The following is a 17,947-nucleotide window of genomic DNA, read 5'->3' as shown; positions in this document are numbered from 1 at the left end:
TGACTGAAAATAAGTAGAATTTGCCTACAAGTAGAGATTATAACATTAAATTCACTCATTGAGTGTGCATCAGTATTTGTATGTTTGTGATTTGCAGGTACACAAATATACAGCATGCATACAAGCAAATTTGGAACTTCTTTTTCTTAATGAGTATAAAGCTCAGTTATGCTACATCTATACAAATTAAAATAACTACAGTTGATTGCCACAGAATAGTTTACATGCTTAGTTTCTAAAAATTACTCATTTCAGTTACCATAAGTATTCCTTTGAACATTCAGAATTTAAAAGCCAAGAATTTTTCATCTTGTCTCTGAGATAGAATTGTATGTATTGGTCCTGGTTACCCACAGCTGTCTCTTTAGGTTCAATTTCTGTGTCTGATGTTCAGCAAGATACCATTTATATTCCTATGTTCTTTTTAGTTGAGAGCTTCAGTTAGAAAAAAAAAAAAACAGGTTTAACAGGCTCACTGTGATTTTTAAATGCATGATTTTGAAAAACAATTTATGCATCACCAGAAATCATTTTTTATTATGATTGGAGTGTACCAGGGTATTTTTAGTAGAATTAACAACCAAAAGTAGGATTTCCTGGTGGTCTGGTGATTAAGACTCTGCACTCCTGATGCAGGGGGCCTGGGTTTGATCCCCAGTCAGGGAACTAGATTCTATATCCACAACTAAAGATGCCACATGCATACTATCATGTAAGAATCGAATCGCCAGTCTATGTCCGACGCAGGATACAGCATGCTTGGGGCTGGTACATGGTGATGACTCAGAGAGATGTTATGGAGAGGGAGGTGGGAGGGGGGGTTCATGTTTGGGAACGCATATACACCCGTGCTGGATTCATGTCAATGTATGGCAAAACCTATACAGTGTTGTAAAGTAAAATAAAGTAAAAATAAATGAATAAATAAAATAAAAAAATAAGGATCCCACATGCAGCAAGAAAGATACTGTGTGTCACAATTAAGACCCAGTGCAGCCAATAATTTAACAAAAAAATCGTTATACGTATGTAATCATTACCTTTTTTAAAACCTAAAATAGTTTTTCCATTAAAGAATTAATATATCTAAGAATATTATTCAGTCACAAAAAGGAATGAAGTACTAGCATATGGATAAACTTGAAAACATGAAGCTGAATAGAAGACAGACACAGAAGGCCATATATGGTATGGTTCCATTTATAAGACATGTCCAGAGTAGGAACATCCATAGTGACAGGAAGTAAATTTCTGTTTTCCAGAGCTGGAGGGAGGAGGGAATGAGAATGTCTGCTAATTGGCACAAGGTGTCTTTTGGGGGTGATGAAAATGTTCTAAAATTAAATAGTGGGAAGAGCTGTACAACGTTGAGAATATAATAAAAACCTCTGAATTGCACACTTTCAAAGGGTGAATTTTATGGCACATCAGTATTATCTCAGTTCAGTTCAGTTCAGTTGCTCGGTCGTGTCCGACTCTTTGCGACCCCGTGAATCGCAGCACACCAGGCCTCCCTGTCCATCACCAACTCCCGGAGTTCACTCAAACTCATGTCAATCGAGTCGGTGATGCCATCCAGCCATCTCATCCTCTGTCATGCCCTTCTCCTCCTGCCCCCAATCCCTCCCAGCATCAGAGTCTTTTCCAATGAGTCAACTCTTTGCATGAGGTGGCCAAAGTACTGGAGTTTCAGCCTCAGCATCATTCTTTCCAAAGAACACCCAGGACTGATCTCCTCTAGAATGGACTGGTTGGATCTCCATACAGTCCAAGGGACTCTGAAGAGTCTTCTCCAACACCACAGTTCAAAAGCATCAATTCTTCAGCGCTCAGCTTTCTTCACAGTCCAACTCTCACATCCATACATGACCACTGGAAAAACCACAGCCTTGACTAGACAGACCTTTGTTGGCAAAGTAATGTCTCTGCTTTTCAATATGCTATCTCAGTTTACCACAAAGAGGTAATACATATGCACTGTAGAAAATTTGGAAACTAGGAAAGTAGAAAACTAGCAACAGGTTATAGCCCGATTCAGTTCAGTCACTCAGTTGTGTCCAGCTCTTTGCAACCCCATGGACTGCGGCACGCCAGGCTTCCCTGTCCATCACCAACTCATGTCATGCTCAAACTCATGTCCATCGAGTTGGTGATGCCATCCAACTATCTCATCCTCTGTCATCCCCTTCTCCTCCTGCCTTCAATCTTTCCCAGCATCAAGGTCTTTTTTCAGTGAGTCAGTTCTTCACACCAGGTGGCCAGAGTTTTGGAGCTTCAGCATCATTTCTTCCAATGAATATTCAGGACTGATTTTCTTTAGGATAGACTGGTTTGATCTCCTTGCAGTCCAAGGGACTCTCAAGAGTCTTCTCCAGCACCACAGTTCAAAAGCATCAATTCTTCAGCACTCAGCTTTATAGCCCAACTCTCATATCCACACATGATTACTGGAAAAACCATAGATTGACTAGACAGACCTTTGTCAGCCAAGTTATGTCTCTGCTTTTTTATATGTTATCTAGGTTGGTCATAGCTTTTCTTCCAAGGAGCAAGCATTTTTTAATTTCATGGCTGCAGTCACCATCTGCAGTGATTTTGGAGTCCAAGAAATAAAGTCTGTCACTGTTTCTCCATCTATTTGCCATGAAGTGATGGGACCAAAAGCCATGATCTTAGTTTTCTGAATGTTGAATTTTAAGCCAAACTTTTCACTCTCCTCTTTCACTTTCGTCAAGAGGCTCTTTAGTTCTTCGCTTTCTGCCATAGGGGTGGTGTCATCTGCATTTATAAGGTTATTGATACTTCTCCCGGCAGTCTTGATTCCAGCTTGTGCTTCATCCAGCCCGGCATTTCACATAATGTACTCTGCATATAAGTTAAATAGGCAGGGTGACAATATACAGCCTCAACGTACTCCTTTCCAATATGGAACCAGTCTGTTGTTCCATGTCCAGTTCTAATTGTTGCTTCTTGACCTGCGTACAGATTTCTCAAGAGGCAGGTTAGGTGGTCTGGTATTCCCATCTCTTTAAGAATTTTCCGCAGGGACACAATTATTAAATTTTAAGTATTCACATATTAATATACAAAAGAAGGGCGGGTCCCCAAGGAAGATCCATTTCACCGGTTGGAAGGAATACACATGAGAGAAACAAAGAGCAATGATCAGCCCTGTGAGGGGGATGAAGCAACACCTGAAGGGACAAGATCTGAGGTCCTGAGAGGCAAAAAGATAGATTTGAGCTCTTCAGGGAAACAGTCCAAAGAGACTTATTAGAAGTTTTGCTTCAAGATGCCTGGTAAATTACATAAATCACAGCTCTGTATTTCTTTTTTTTTTTTTTTTTTTTTTTTATTTTATTTTTTTTTTTTTTATTTATTTATTTTTTTTTAATTTTATTTTTTATTTTTTATTTTTTATTTTTTAAATTTTAAAATCTTTAATTCTTACATGCATTCCCAAACATGAACCCCCCTCCCACCTCCCTCCCCATAACATCTTTCTGGGTCATCCCCATGCACCAGCCCCAAGCATGCTGCATCCTGCGTCAGACATAGACTGGCGATTCAATTCACATGATAGTATACATGTTAGAATGGCATTCTCCCAAATCATCCCACCCTCTCCCTCTCCCTCTGAGTCCAAAAGTCCGTTATACACATCTGTGTCTCTTTCCCTGTCTTGCATACAGGGTCGTCATTGCCATCTTCCTAAATTCCATATATATGTGTTAGTATACTGTATTGGTGTTTTTCTTTCTGGCTTACTTCACTATGTATAATCGGCTCCAGTTTCATCCATCTCATCAGAACTGATTCAAATGAATTCTTTTTAACTGCTGAGTAATACTCCATTGTGTATATGTACCACAGCTTTCTTATCCATTCATCTGCTGATGGACATCTAGGTTGTTTCCATGTCCTGGCTATTATAAACAGTGCTGCGATGAACATTGGGGTACATGTGTCTCTTTCAATTCTGGTTTCCTTGGTGTGTATGCCCAGAAGTGGGATTGCTGGGTCATAAGGTAGTTCTATTTGCAATTTTTTAAGGAATCTCCACACTGTTCTCCATAGTGGCTGTACTAGTTTGCATTCCCACCAACAGTGTAGGAGGGTTCCCTTTTCTCCACACCCTCTCCAGCATTTATTGCTTGCAGATTTTTGGATCGCAGCCATTCTGACTGGTGTGAAGTGGTACCTCATTGTGGTTTTGATTTGCATTTCTCTAATAATGAGTGATGTTGAGCAGCTCTGTATTTCTAAATACCCCTATTGTTTTCCCAGCTTAGTGAAAGTCACATTTTTGTTTCTTTTAGATGTGTCGGTGTGCTTAGGGTGAGAGAATGATGAGCCTCAATTTTAATTGTTACACATATTTGTTTATTTTATGTAGTTTTCATCAACTGTATTTCAGATGATGACCTTGTACTTTCCCCTCAGTACTGTAACATTAGCACTTCCATTATTGCAAACTCAATGTAAACATAATTTTAAATAATGACAGTCTTAATAGATAAGACTGACTGAGGGTTCTCTTGATGGCTGGCCTAGTGATTAAAATATTTTACAAGCATTGTCTAATTTCATCTTTACAACAATTCATTGAAGGAGGTAATTATCCCCAGTTTACAGATAAGGACATAGAGACTTAGATTAAGTAATTTGCCCAAGACCATATATGAAGTACCTTAATTAACTATTCCCCCTCTTGTCATAGATTTAGGTGGTTGGCAGTTTTTCCTTATTCTTAATAAAGATGTGATAATCCTGTTTGATTTTAAAACATTTTTCCATTTATAAAGTTATTGCCTCAGATGGGTATTTTTTTTAATTTCCAAGTTTATTTTTTATTATTGTCTTGCTGTCATAAAACCTTTCCTCTTAACTTTTTCTTTGTGGCTAGAGAATTTGATTGATATAACATGTTTGGGGGAATATTTGTCCTTATGATCAGTCTCTACAGAGTCAGTTTTGTAAATGTGCTAAGAACACTTGAAAAGAAAGCACTCTCTCATAGATTTGTTAAAATGTGGGTTATCTGTTAACTCAGTCCCACTTTTTATGCTATTCAAGTCTTCCATTTATTACTTTTACTTTTGCTTTCTTCATATGATACCGATTCCGATTTGTCATCTCATGTGTCAGTTATTTGCATTGATTTCTTCTTATCATTACAGAGCTTATCTTATTATTACATGCCTTTTAGTATTTGAAGTTCATTATTGCTGCTGTGCTTTTACTATGCATTGCCCCTTTTAACCTTCTAATTATCTTTTACAGACAATTTTTCTGTATAAGTTTGAAACCAAAATCTAAATAAGTGTAGATTGGGCTTATATTCCCAGTTGGTTTTGGTTTCCACAGTTCTTTAAAACTGAAATGCCCATTTAAAAAAACTTTTTTTTCATTATCTCTGAGTGTTTTGGCAAGTATCTTTGAGCAGTTTAATTCCTTAAAGCATTTTGCCCCCTGAGTCTTTGCTGTCTAAAAATAACTATATGTTACCTTCACATCAGTATTAATTTGACCTGATTCAGAAATGGGTTAGTCTGTCCTTTTTCTTTGAAAGCTGTATATGTGTTTTTCTATTATGTTAAAATAACATTGGTGAAGTGTATGGTCATCTGTATTGTTATACCTTGATAGAAGTGTTTTTGGACGTTAGTTCTAGAACTTGTTTTGCTAAGATACTTAGAGGATTCTTGTTGTTGTTCAGTCACCCAGTCGTGTCTGACTGTTTGCAACCCCGTGGACGGTAGCACTCCAGGCCTCCCGGTCCCTCAGTATTTCCCGGAGTTTGTCCAAGTTCATGTTCATTGCATCGGTGATGCCATCCAGCCATCTCTTTCTCTGACACCCTCTTCTTCCCTCAGTCTTTCATCATGGACTTTTTCAGTGAATTGTCTGTTTTCATCAGATGACCAAAATACTGAAGCTGCAGTATCAGTCTTTCCAGTGAATATTCAGAGTTCATCTCCCTTAAGATTGACTGGTTTGATCTACTTGCTGTCCAAGGGACTTTCAGGAGTCTTCTCCAGCACCACAGTTCAAAGGCATCAATTCTTTGACGCTCTGCCTTCTTTATCATCCAGCTCTCACAAACATATGTGACCACTGAGAAGACCGTAGCCTTGACTATACAGACCTTTGTCAGCAGGGTACGGTCTCTGTATTTCAATACAATGTCTAGGTTTCTCATTGCTTTCCTGCCCAGAAGCAATGGTCTTCTGATTTCATGGCTGCAGTCACCGTCCGCAGTGATTTGGGAGTTCAAGAAGAGGAAATCTGTCACTGCTTCCACCTTTTCCCCTTCTATTTGCCATGCAGTACTGGGGCTGAATTCCATGATCTTAGTTTTTTTAATATTTAGTCTTTCACACTCTTCCTTCACCCTCATCAAGAGGCTCTTTAGTTCCTCTTCACTTTCCACTGTTAGAGTGGTATTATCCACATATCTGAGGTTGTTGATGTATAACTGTATAGTAATCTGACAATTATTATACAGTTATTTTTTGCTGAAGAGTGTATACACTTGGAGTCTTCTTTTAGTCTTCTTTTTCTCCTCTGTGTCCCCACTACACCCTCCTTTTAGTATTAGGAAAATTTTGTTCTACTAAGTCACATTTTGCAACCTTATTTCTTCAAGAACCCTACTATCTAAGAGATTGCTTTTCAACGGTTAACCTCTTATCTAATATCTTCTGTTACAACATTTTCAGATGGCCTTCCATCTATATGTAGAGTTTCTTATGTTTACCCTCTACCTCACTAGTTCATTTTACTACCTTTTCAAGGCTGCTGTTGACTGTTGCCAGTGGTTTGTGGAGAAGGCAATGGCACCCCACTCCAGTACTCTTGCCTGGAGAATCCCATGGACAGAGGAGCCTGGTGGGCTACAGTCCATGGGATCACTAAGAGTCAGACAAGACTGAGCGACTTCACTTTCACTTTTCACTTTCATGCATCGGAGAAAGAAATGGCAACCCACTCCAGTGTTCTTGCCTGAAGAATCCCAGGGACAGAGGAGCCTGGTGGGCTGCTGTCTATGGGGTCGCACAGAGTCGGGCACGACTTGAAGCAACTTAGCAGCAGCAGCAGCAGTATGGTTTTGAATGTGGCTATCCTGTATTTCAGGCTTCCCAGGTAACTCGGTGGTAAAGACTTCCTGCCAATGCAAGAGATGTAGATTCAATCCCTGAGTCAAGAAGATCCCCTGGAGAAGGAAATGGTGAGCCACTCCAGTATTCCTGCCTGGGAAATCCCATGGACAGAGGAGCCTGGGGGGCTACAGTCCATGGAATCACTGAAGAGTCAGACACAACTTTGCGACTAAACAACAAATCCTGTATTTCATTTATACACAGCCTTTACTTATCCTGTCCTATTGCCTACTTACAGCCTCATCTGCTGTTAGTATACCTGCATTGTCTTTTTTGGCATGATCAAATACATGGATAGGATTTTTTAAAATTTTTCTTCTGCTTCTTAGAACATATCTACTTCAGTAGACAACTTTTCTCTCTGTCTTTAGCTAATTACTTGCACCTTTCTATGTGTAGGCTTTTAATAGACCACACGTTGAATGATCTCTGTGTACTCCATCCATATTAAAAAGGATTTATGCTAGCCAAAGATTGAAGTGTATTTGAACATTCCAAATGCTTGGATAAACTTAAATTTGTCAGAGACCAAAACAGAGCTCTATAGAGACCCAGGAACCCACCCAGCCCCTAGCAGACAAGTAAAGCTGCTCAGTTTGGTTTGGGTTGAAAAAATTTAGTGGGGTGAGCTAGGACTTCGGTGAGGAATGTCACCACTGAAGATACACCAACGTTCAGCCTTAGGGATGGTACCCCCTCACCCCACTCCCTCTGGCTTGTCAAAACGGAAACTGCCTGGTTGAGCAGGCTGGAGGAAACAGAAACCAGTCTATCCCACGCTCAGGGCTGTCTCCCTGCCCATGCTCGGGAAGGGGCAGTGATATTGCAGCCTGCTGCTGCTGCTGCTAAGTTGCTTCAGTCGTGGCCGACTCTGTGTGACCCCATAGACAGCAGCCCACTAGGCTCCCCCATCCCTGGGATTCTCCAGGCAAGAACACTGGAGTGGGTTGCCATTTCCTTCTCCAATGCATGAAAGTGAAAAGTGAATGTGAAGTCGCTCAGTCGTGTCCGACTCCCAGCGACCCCATGGACTGCAGCCCACCAGGCTCCTCCATCCATGGGATTTTCCAGGCAAGAGTACTGGAGTGGGTTGCCATTGCCTTCTCCAATTGCAGCCTGCCGGTTTCACAATGACTCTCCAGCAGCTCTGCTATCTCCTCTTTCCACCCTGTCCCAGTGAGTCCGGCTTACATCACTCCAGGTCACAGGCATCTGTGGCAAAGAGTATCCTGCTTCCCTCCAGGCCGTAGAAATGGGCAATCTGTTGGTCTTCAGCGACCTTCTCATTTGGCTCCATGGAGGTGAATCAGGGCAGAGATCTTTCCAGTTTCTGGTATATGGTTATTCCTTATTCTTAGTTTCTGGCACTGTTTTGGAGTCTGCTCTCTATACAGAATAAGGTTAATTCTAGTGGGACCTGGGTAGAGGGGGATCCAAAGCATCTGATCGTTCGTAGCTAACTTGCACTTGAAGTCCAGCTAATTGCCTTGTGTGACGTGGCTCTTGTAGACATAGATTGAACTCTGTGTTCCAGACTAATTTTCATATCAATTCTAAATCTTTCTCCCTATGTAGCGGCTGCATATACCTTCCTTCTCTCCTTCTTTTCTAGCCCAGCAGTAACTCACCGAAAAGAGTTGATATTCCCTTGAATTAGGATGCCAAAGTCTAAAAACGGATGAGAACTTTATGAGACCCTTATATGTAAATATTACCAAGATTCACAAATTGACTCTAGGCACTAGAGCACAGTGAAAGGCCACATTCCTTTATTTTTCTAAATCAGATTCAGCCCTAAGCCACTCCTGTTTGCCTGTATCTGGGCTCCTCCCTACCCCCTGCCTTCCCATTTGGTGGAGGGGCCTAGACCTTGGCCCCTGGTGGTTCCCATGGTTACTGATGCTCTTCCTGCTGGGGTAGCCGTGGCTGGTGCAGTGCCATCTGTCAGAGGCTGCTCTCGTGATGGGCCTCACAGATGTCCCTCAACGTGTTCCTCTGCAGGCTTAGCCACACGCCGCAGCTTCCAAGGCCACAGGCTTAATGATCAGTCACTAGAGACAGCCAAGTGCCAGGTCTCTGCCAGCCCCATGTGGAGGGTTTCCTAAGGAAGCTGGAGTAAGTGTTTTTGTGTATATAACTGAACAAATATTTATGGCAGGCCATGTATGGCCAAGGCACCGTGAAAAGATCTGAGGATTCAAAGGTGATTAACAGTCTCTATTGTCAAAGGTCCATAACCTTGATGAGATGGAAATGAGACACGTATAAGGCTCATTGTCAATACTGCAAAGGAAGTGAAGTGAACTCACTCAGTCGTGTCTGACTCTTTGTGACGCCATGGACCGTAGCCCACCAGGCTCCTCTGTCCATAGGATTTTCCAGGCAAGAATACTAGAGTGGGCTGCCATTTCCTTCTCCAGGAGATATTCCTGACCCAGGGATTGAACCCAGGTCTCCCGCATTGTAGGCAGACGCTTTACTGTCTGAGCCACCAGGGAAGTCCCTAAGGGAAATTTGATAAATACCATAGGAGACAGGATAAAAGGAGAATGTGCTAAGTGCAACTGTTTCCAAAATGGACTTGAATCTCTGCTCTGCTCCATCTCCACCGATTCGATCCTGGTCACAGCCACCATTTTTCCCTCTTGGAGAACACAGGAGCGTCCTGGCTGGGCGTCTGCCACTGTTCAGAACCCAACCCCATGCTCTCCACACGGCAGTTTCAATGATCCTAGTGATACTTTTTATTTAGTTTTTCAACTATTTATTATCTGTCTGTGCCAGGTCTTAGTTGCCCCATGTGGGACCTAGTTCCCCGACCAGGAGTCAGACTCGGGCCCCCCACATTGGGAGTCTTAGCCACTGGACCACCAGAGGAGTCCCTGGTGGTACTTTTTCAAAAAGCAAATAAGAACCTGTTACTCCCCTGCTGAAAACCCTTAGGTAGCTTCTCACTGCACTGAGAATGAAATACAAACTCCTGACTGTGGCCTCAAGGGTCATGTATGATCTGAGCCCTGCCCTGTCTGCCCAGCAGCCTTCCCTCTTCCCAGTTCCCTCCACTCAACTTTTCCACCCGTTTCCTATTTTATGACCAGGCCCTTCTGATTGTTTAGAGAGGAGCAGGGGCCTCCTCCTGGAGGCCTCCCACCCACCGTTTTCTCCCATAACACCTTTTGTTTTTCCCTGAAAGAGTTTTATCAAATGTACAGTGGTATCCCCCTATTCAGCGATGTCTCCCTACCTGATTGTGAGGTCCCTGTGGCCAGCACCCACCCTGGCCTGTCTACTGGTGTGCACCTGTAGGCCTGGGACTCACTAAGTACAGCCTCTATTTCTTTAACCAAGACAGCCCGAGGCCTACAAAATATTTCAGTGGATGGATCAACGGCACAAGAAATAATGGCATAATCAACATTGTCAAAGGCCATGCTACACGGCATATTTGTAGGCAAAAGTAGGCCGGAATGTCTCAGGCATAGCACACACTTTACTTATGGTGATTTTGAATCCTACCCTGGAATTTGTATGCATATTTTAAGCTGTTTTCAATCATTGCTTTTTTTTAAATTGAGACAATTGTTATTAAGGGCAGTCAGTAGAAGTAGTAGTTTATTTATAATCCTGGCCCACTTCCTCACTGACATGGAGCTTCAAAAACTGAGAGCGTGATGTGGTATAGGTCATTACAGGGCTCTGCTGAGAAGGAGTGAATGTTTTAAAAAGTATCTCTGTATTATTTGTATTCCTAAAGTTCTCTGCAGTGCTCTTTTTGTTACTTAATCTCTTTTTTGTTTTGATCAAAACTTTCAATTGAATAAATATTGCTGACTGGAATGATGAAAGGCAATATTATCCTGGAGATATATTTTAGTGAACTTTTGATTTAAAGAGGCCCAGCCCAGCTCTGACTGTCTCTTTCCCAGGTCTGGACCTATTTTCTGTTCCAGCTGAGATGTTTATATAATGCATAAGGCTGCTCCTGCCTGACTAGGACTGGTGATTAAGAGCTCAGGATAATGAAATCTGCACAGTTGAAACTTGGCTGTTGGCTATAGCTATTATGCAACTCTTAACATTTCCCTTTTGTTTCTGCCAATAATATAAAATTCTCAGTCTTTCTTTCAGAGCTAACTCTCCAAAGACGCTCAAATTTGTTCCACTAGGATTTTTAATGGACCAAGTTAAATTATTTCTTAAAGTTCAGAGTATATGCTTTTCTAAAGGACAAGAAAATTTAGTGGCTGTGCAATTACCCTGTTCAAACTGTCAATAACAGATGAATGGAGCTTGAAGTACAAAGGCCCCGCTATGGTCTTAGATTTCCGTCTTTAAGCAGACTGCTCATCCGGCCTTGATTGCAGCAGCAAATATAACAAGAGACACGGCAAAAGTGACAGTAAGAGGCAGCATATTCTAATAATGGGGTGATGTAGAGCAATTAGGAGATGCTTAGTGAAGCATCTTGGACAAATGGTCAACCTTTCCCTGCCCATCCTCGCTAAGATCTGAATTTCTAGTGTTACAAGAGAATTGCCCCCTTCAGTTCAGTTCAGTCGCTCAGTCATGTCCGACTCTTTGTGACTCCATGAATTGCAGCACGCCAGGCCTCCCTGTCCATCACCAACTCCCAGAGTTCGCTCAGACTCACGTCCATCGAGTCAGTGATGCCATTGCACCCTTACCCGAATTCAAATAGTGACCCTATACTAATGTGCACCCATTTGGAACAAGAAGGACTATCTTGGGTTTTATGGGCCACAGCACCACAAATTACTCAGTTATGGAGACAAGATTCTGATAGTCACCTAGCTGTCATGTAATTGGGGAAGTGAATGTGCCTGACTCTTCCTGAGAACCTGTTTCTTAAGAATAGGACACTAGGCAGACCATCATCTCAAGGACTCAAGGTGAGGGGTAGGGGCACCCCCACAGGAAGGAGAACACTTTGAAAAGGAGCCTAGGGCAGCTAAGGTCATGTTGGGCTGCATCTCTCTCGCCTGCGGTTAACCCTGGAAGAATCACAAGTATATTGGGGACCCATGGACCAGAGAAAGCAGACAGAGCTTTATAGAAGAGGGGCATTGTATGCGCATATATTCCAACTACTTCAGTGTATGGCATTGGGTTGGCCAAAAGTTTTGTTTGGGTTTTTCTATAAGATGTTATGGAAAAAATCTGAATGAACTTTTTGGCCAATCTATTAGTACCCCAAGAAACACCTGATGATTCATTCATTCAGTGCACAAGATGGGCACTTGGATGTTACGACCTCAGGAAAAAGATAAAAAGGTCACAAACCACCATTCAGTGATTTGCTGATATAAGAAAAAATGAGTGAAAGAGAAACCGAGTATTTGTGTTTTCGATTGCTTCTCCTAAAATCATTTATTGATACAGAGGAGAAAGAAATTTAGTCTGTGGGGAGGTGGGGCAATAGGAAAACTTTTTAGAGGAGGTAATATCTGAGTTGGGCTTCCCAGGTGGCGCTAGTGGTAAGAACCTGCCTGCCAATGCAGGAGACGTAAGAGATGTGGGTTGGATCCCTGGGTCGGGAAGAGCCCCTGGAGGAGGCCATGGCAACCGACTCTAGTATTCTTGCCTGAAGAATCCCATGGACAGAGGAGCCTGGAGGGCTACAGTCAGTAGGGTTGCAAAGGGTTGGGCACGACTGAAGTGACTTAGCACAATATCTGAGTAAGATTTGGGGGAATGAATAGAATTCACCAGGCAGATGAGGGAGAGTAGAGGTACAATGTTTAGAATTCTGAGAGTCATTTTGTGTAGCTAAAGCAAGCTGTGTTAGGTCCCTATTGCTGCTGTAACAAATTACTGAAAGTTAAATGTCTTAAACCAATAGATTTATTATCTTATAATCCTAGAGGTCATAAGAGTGAAATGGGTCTCACGATGGTTAAGTCAAAATGTTCCTGCTGGAGGCTCTAGGGAAAAATCTATTTCCTTACCTGTTCCACCTTCTGAAGATTACCTGTAATTCTTGGCTTAAGGCCCTTCCCTCTATCTTCAAAGTCATCTTCTATTTCTCTCTGATTCTGACCTTTTGCCTCCTTATTTCACCTGTGAAGGAAGCTTGTGATTACACTGGGCCTACCCAGCTAACCCAGGATAATCTCCTTATAGTAAGGTCAGCTGATTAGCAACCTTAATTCCATCTGCTACCCTGATTCCCGCATGCCATGTAACAGAACATATTCATTCATAGCTCCCAGAGATGTCAACCATAGACATCTTTGATGAACCATTGTTCTGCCTACTATGCATGTAGTACAGAAAGTTGAGGTTGATGGTGTAGGAAAGAGTTGCCTTTATTCATCAACCCTAGATAGAAAAGATCATCCCAAAGGGGCCTATAATTAAATGTATATTAATTATATATATAGGGTATATATATGGGCTTCCCTGGTGGCTCAGTGGTAAAGAATTCACTTGCCAATGCAGGAGATGCGGGTTTGATCCCTGGGTCAGGGAGATCCTCTAGAGAAGGAAATGGCAACCCATTCCAGTATTCTTGCCTGGAAAATCCCGTGGACAGAGGAGCCTTGTGGACCACTGTCCAGGGGGTTACAAAAGAGTCAGACACAACTTAGCAACTAAACAACAACAAACAGCTCTATGTATGTGGTATCTTTTCAAGGGAGAAGTCAAGGTTCTGGAGGTCTTCCCAAAGTAGGATGTGCATCTTTCAGTTAACTATTGCTATGTAACAAACCACCCCAAAACTTGGTGGCTTAAACAACAGTTTATTACTTGTTATGATTCTGTAGGCTGGGCAGGTGATTCATCAGTTGGTTTCACCCAGGTTCACTCATAAACCAACATTCAGCTGGAAGGTTGGTTGGCCTAGAAGGTCCAAGAGGACCTCACATTATGTGTCCTCTGGTGATGGCCAACAGCCAAACTGCCTCGGCCTTCTTCACTGAGTGCTTATCTTCTGCTAGGCAGGCCTCAAGACCTTGCTCCATCAGCATGCAGGACCTGTGGAGGCCTTGATTCCAAAACTCACACAGCATCCCATTCATCACGTTCTTTTGAGCTGGGCCAGGAAGTCACTTATTTAAGAGGTAGGGAAATAGATTCCAGCTCTTCATGGCAGTTGCTGTTGTGGCCATATTTCACACAGCACAGGCTGTAAAGATGGGGGGTTTTGCTCTGAGAGCAGAATCTCGAGATTGGAGACTTCGGAGGTAAAACGTTTCTGGATGATGGCAGTAACCAGCACATGGCTAAAAGCTATGCATGGCTCAAGTACAGTGTGCTGAATATCACTGTCACTGGAGAAGTGAAGAAGCTGTGAGGCTGGGTCTGGGCTGCATCGTCCTGCGCACACAAGAAGACCAAGTTGCTGGTGAATGTAGAAGAGTGAGGTAAAGTCTAGTACATGACAGTGATAATGGCAAGGGGCAGATAGCCAGGCAAGGTGGGATAACTCGATAGGCAGAAGATCAAGACCACACTGTGCCAAGTCAGCCTCGTGGAGGGAGGCTAGCATGCAGAGCAGTAGCTCACTAAGCCCTTCACTTCCCAACCTCCACAATGTCTTATTCATGTACCAGGTGTTTTTTAATGTTGAAATAGAGTTGATTTACAATGTTGTGTTAGTGTTATACAGCGAGTGATTCACTTATACATATATGTATTCTTTTTCAGATTCTTTTCCATTTTAAGTTATTACAAGATATTGAATATAGTTCCCGTGCTATACAGTAGGTCCTTGTTGTTCATCAATTCTATATATAGTCATGTGTATCTGTTGATCCCAAACTCCTATCTTATCCCTTCCTCCCACCTTTCCCTTTGGGTTCCCATAAGTTTGTTTTGCGTATCTGTGAGTCGGTTTCAGTTTTGTAAAGAAGTTCATTTATATCATTTTTTTAGATTCTAGGTAGAAATGGTATCGTGATACTTGTTCTCTCTGTTGACTGACTTCAGTTAGTACAATGATCTCTAGGTCCATCCATGTTGCTGCAAATGGCATTATATCATTCTTTTTGACAGCTAAGTAATATTCCATTGTGAGACTATGTGTGTGTGTGTGTGTGCACGCACCAATACACACGCTTCTTTATACCCATTCATCTGCTGATAGACACAACTTAGGTGGCTTCCACGTCTTGGCTACTGAAAATAGTGCTGCCATGAACATTGGGGGTGCCCATATCTTTTCAACTTAGAGTTTTCATCTTTTTGAGATATATGCCCAGAATTGGGATTGCTGGATCATATGATAACTCTGTTTTTAGTCTTTTTTAGGAAACTCCATACTGTTTTCCATACAGATTGCACCAATTTACATTCCCACTAGCAGTGTAGGAGGGTTCATCCTCTCTAGTATTTATTATATGTAGACTTTTGATGACGGCCATTCTGACTGGTGTGAGTTGATACCTCATTGTAGTTTTCATTTACATTTTTCTAATAATTAGTGACGTTGAACATCTTTTCATAGGCCTTTTGGTCACCTGTATATCTTCTTTGGAGAAGTGTCTGTTTAGATATTCTGCCCATTTTTTGATTTTTTAAAATATATATTGAGCTGTATGAGCTGTTTGTGTATTTTGGAAATTTGTCGATCACATCATTTGCAGATAATTTCTCTTAATCCATAGATTGTCTTTTTGGTTTGTTTATGGTTTCCTTTGCTGTGCAAAAGCTTGTAAGTTAGTTTAGACCTCATTTGTCTATTTTTGTTTTTATTTCTTTTGCCTTGGGAAACTGACCTAAGAAAACATTGCTATGATTTATGTCAGAGAATGTATTGCCTATGTTTTCTTCTAGAAGTTTTATGGTGTCCTATCTTATATTTAAGTCTTTAAGCCATTTTGAGCTCATTTTAGCATGTGGATGAGGGACTGTTCCTTTTTGTTTATTTATTTATTTTTGGCTGCCCTGGGTCTTCATTGCTGCATGGGCTTTCTCTAGTTGCAGCGAGTGGGAGCACCTCTTAACTGTCGTGCACAAGCTTCTCACTGAGATAGCTTCTCTTGTTGCAGATCAAGGCTCCAGGATGTGCCAGCTTCGCGTGGGCTCAGTAGTTGTGGCACAGAGCTTAGTTGCCGCACAGCGTGTGGAATCTTCCTAGACCAGGGATTGGACCTGTGTCCCCTGCATTGGCAGGTGGATTCTTCTTTTTATGGGGACTGTAGCAAATGTTTTATGGTTTTAAATTTTACTTTTAACTGGAAGATAATTGCTTGACAATATTGTATTGGTTTCTGCCATACAACAAGGTAAATCAGTCATAAGTATACATATGTTCCCTCCCTCTTGAACATCCCTCCCAACCCCGACCCGATCCCACTCCTGTAGGTCATCACAGAACACCAGGTTGAGCTGTCTGTGTTATACAGCAACTTCCCACTAGCTATCTCCTTTACATATGGCAATATATATGTTTCATTGCTATTCTCTCAATTCATTCCATCCCCTCCTTACCCCACTGTGTCCACAAGTCTGATCTTTATGTCTGCATCTCTGTTCCTGCCCTGGAAATAGGTTCATCATAACCATTTTTCTAGATTCATATATATGTGTTAATATATGATATTTGTTTTTCTCTTTCTGACTGACTTCACTCTGTATAACAGGCTCTAGGTTCATCCACCTCAGCAGAACTGAATCAAACTCATTCCTTTTTATGGTCGAGTAATATTCCATTGTATATACATACCGCAATTTCTTTTATCCATTCCTCTGTCGATGGACATCTGGGTTATTTCTATGTCCTGCTGCTACTGCTGCTAAGTTGCTTCAGTCGTGTCCGACTCCGTGTGACCCGAGACGGCAGCCCACCAGGCTCCTCCATCCCTGGGATTCTCTAGGCAAGAACACTGGAGTGGGTTGCCATTTCCTTCTCGAATGTATGAACGTGAAAAGTGAATGTGAAGTCGCTCAGTCGTGTCCAACTCCTAGCGACCCCATGGACTGCAGCCTACCAGGCTCCTCCGTCCATGGGATTTGCCAGGCAGGAGTACTGGAGTGGGTGCCATTGCCTTACTGGTAGATGGATTCTGAACCACTGGATCACCAGGGAAGTCTGAGGGAGTGTTCTAATTTCACTGAGTTACCTGTGGCTCTTGCAGGTTTCCCAACACCACTTGCCAGAGAGGCTGTCTTTTCTCCATTGTATATTTTCGCCTCCTTTGTCAAAGATTGACTGTAGGTTTGTGGGTTTATTACAAGGCTCTCTATTCTACAGAGAATAGAGCTTTTTGTGCCAGTACCACACTGCTTTGATTACTGTAGCTTTGTAGTATTGTCTAAAGTCTGGGAAGGATATGCCTCCATCTTTGTTCTTTTTCCTCAATTGCTTTGGCAATTCTGGGTCTTTTGTGGCTCCGTATAAATATTAGGATTATTTGCTCTAGTTATGTGAAAAATTTGATAGGGATTGCAATAAATCCATAGTTTGCTTTGGATGGTATGGCCATTTTAACAATGTTAATTCTTTCAATGCCAAGTCTGTGGGATATCTTTCCATTTCTTTTCAGTCATCTTCAGGTTCCTTTATCAATGTTTTACAGTTCTCAGAGTGTAAATCTTTCACCTCCTTTGTCAGGTTTATTCCTAGGTTTTGTTTTGTTTTGTTGTTTTGGGGGGCATTTTTTTTTTTGGACATGATGTTAAAAGTGATTTTTTTAAACTTTCTTTTCTTTCATTGTTACTGTAAAGAAATGCAACAGATATATGTATATTAATCTTGTATCCTGCTACTTTGCTGAATTTGTTCATTAGTTTTAATAGTTTTTGTGTGGAATCTTTTAGAT

At 41.8% G+C, this 17,947-nt stretch overlaps 1 protein-coding gene across 32 annotated transcripts in view; it reads left to right on the top strand.

The window, feature by feature from the left end:
• Nucleotides 1-17,947, top strand: part of RHOBTB1 (Rho related BTB domain containing 1) — a 141,154-nt gene that overhangs the window by 75,684 nt on the left and 47,523 nt on the right. For 5 of the 32 annotated variants that reach the window (XM_060406484.1, XM_060406489.1, XM_060406475.1 and 2 more), the window contains one exon: nucleotides 7,138-7,231. The exons of the other annotated variants lie outside the window; for them this stretch is intronic. The gene's annotated coding sequence lies outside the window, so the exon portion shown is untranslated. The remainder of the gene's footprint in view (nucleotides 1-7,137; nucleotides 7,232-17,947) is intronic. 32 annotated transcript variants of the gene reach the window in all.

The sequence above is a fragment of the Ovis aries genome, chromosome 25 (genome assembly GCF_016772045.2).
Source record: "Ovis aries strain OAR_USU_Benz2616 breed Rambouillet chromosome 25, ARS-UI_Ramb_v3.0, whole genome shotgun sequence".
Taxonomy (NCBI): Eukaryota; Metazoa; Chordata; class Mammalia; order Artiodactyla; family Bovidae; genus Ovis; species Ovis aries.
Note: the sequence above shows the minus strand (reverse complement) of the source record. Positions and strands in the feature narration are given on the sequence as shown.